Here is a 2261-nt window from a genome sequence, read left to right as displayed (position 1 = left end):
CATAGTCCCAGTGGCTGAGAGCTGAAGACTGCAGGGTCCATGCCTAGAAGACAGCATTGCACATCACTCCACCCCCTTCCTCCAGGTCCTATGTCCATCCATTCTGTCCTTTGCATTGTTCCCTGAGACTGTTCCCTGGGGTGATATAAATGTCCAATTTAGAGATAAGCATTCAACTGTCACATATTTACAGGTGTAAGGAAAGATGTGAAATAATGGACAATATGCTCATGTGTTCATTTACGTCCTGGAGTAGTGAGTTCATGCCAGTCATATGCAAAATACATGTGGTTACCCTGTAGGAAACAGCATGAAAGAGTAGGAAGCAGGCCATAGAAACTGAGAAATATTTAAAGCTGTTGAACAGGACTTTGTTTCTGATTCTCCATCAAAATTATGAAAAAGAGAAATGAGGGTACATCTCAGTGTGTGAGGGAGGAGGTCATGAAACAGTTTCTTTGTGATTGAGCACAATTTTTTTTTTTTGTGTGTGTGTGTGTGTGTGTTGCAATTATTTCATTTTGGAATTTTAAAAACCACCCATTAAAATACTATTTTAGAGTCTGAATTTATGAAATTATTTGAGATAACTCATAGAAGGAGAAAGATATATTTTTAAGAAGTCAGCTCCATGCCTTAAAAGAGTACTTCATTTTAACAAGGCATTCAGAAGTCCACTGCTGAACTCCAGAACAATTCTACTGTGTTGTATCCACACAACTGTCTATAAATGGACCAATTTAGTTCTGACAGACCAAGCATAAATACAAGTTTGAAAGTTTCACTTGACTGAGTTCTACAGGTGTCCACATTGTTCTGACTATGTTAAAATGCGTTCTCCGGACCATTGTGGACATTCGTATGCTGCGCCTTGAAAGTGTCCATAATTTCCTTTCTTTCTGGGTCAATTTTTGTATCTAGATTATCTTGCTAATTCTTTCACATTGATTGTGCCATTATAGCCTGCACAGTACTGTTGATCATGGACAGGCTGTTTCCTATGTTTTACACAAGAGCTGTACATTTTACATAGATAATAGAGAATGTCACTAGACTTGATGGCGAAGTGACATGTTGGAGATCGAGAAGCTGGGAAGAAACCCAAAGAAGGGAACCCAGGAGCAATCAGTCATCAAGTGCAGCAGATGCTCATTCTCTGATTGAGACCACAGCTTCACAAAGGACACTTTGGGAGCACTCTAAAGAAAACGGTGTCCTTCCTAGCCTGCTGGCTCTGCCAACAGCCCCTGGTGATTATTGGAGTGACAGGTCATGAGCAGATGGACCTTATGACACGATCCAAGTTGTGTCAATGTGTCTGGAGTGTCCATTGGCTTGAAATAGCCTAAGAGTGATTGTATGATATAATCAAAGCCCAAACAATTACAATCACAAAAGAGATTGATTTAAAAAAATTGATAATGAAATCTACAAGCATCAGTAAAGGCTGTCTTGGCCAGGAAAAAAGAAAAAGAAAAAAAAAACAGAATTCCGGTTTGGGCCCCTCTGCAGCACTAGCCAGGGGTCTTCCTCCAGAAGATTCCTATCCTAACATTAGAAGTCTCATAAACAATGTACCACCTGTGTAAGCCAGGAGAGATGGACACTAGGGAATGCATTGGAGAACAGAGCAGTTCTGAGTAATTAGTAGTGTCCAGGGAAAAGATCAAGTTACTACAATGGAAGAATAAATCGATTCAGAATGGGAACATCTTATTAGTTCAAAGTTCCTGGTTGGTTAAAAAAAAAAAAAAATGGCAAAAGTAAGTAACCTACTATTCCAGTCACCTGGGTACATGCAGCATTAACTCTTTCTGGCCACTAGGGGACACTTAGTACTTTGAAGGTCTACATAGCTCTCCTTGTAGTATTCTGCACTGAAACTAAAGACAACAGGATGCTAAGAGCATCAGGGACTGTGGCATCTTCTGTCTTTGCAGTGAAAGCCCCTATCAGTTTTATTAGTGCTGTCTAGTTGCTTTAAGTTGGTTATAATAATGATTTTCCACTTCAAGGTCTGTTTGACACCTTTGGTGCACACCCTGGCCAGTGCCTGGGCCAGACCTTGACACTCAGTAAGACGTTCGTCCTCAGGGGCTGGAGATATGGCCCAGTGGCTAAAGTATTTGCCCCACATGCCTGAGGATTGGAGTTCAGACCCCAACACCTACCCAAATGCCAACCAGGTGGGGAGCAGGCCTGTCCTCCCAGTACTGTACTAAGACCTTGTATTCCTGGAGCAAGATGAATATAGCTAAATA

Source organism: Peromyscus leucopus, chromosome 19 (assembly GCF_004664715.2).
Source record: "Peromyscus leucopus breed LL Stock chromosome 19, UCI_PerLeu_2.1, whole genome shotgun sequence".
Lineage (NCBI taxonomy): Eukaryota > Metazoa > Chordata > Mammalia > Rodentia > Cricetidae > Peromyscus > Peromyscus leucopus.
The sequence above is the reverse complement of the archived record's forward strand: the minus strand, read 5'-3'. Positions refer to the sequence as shown.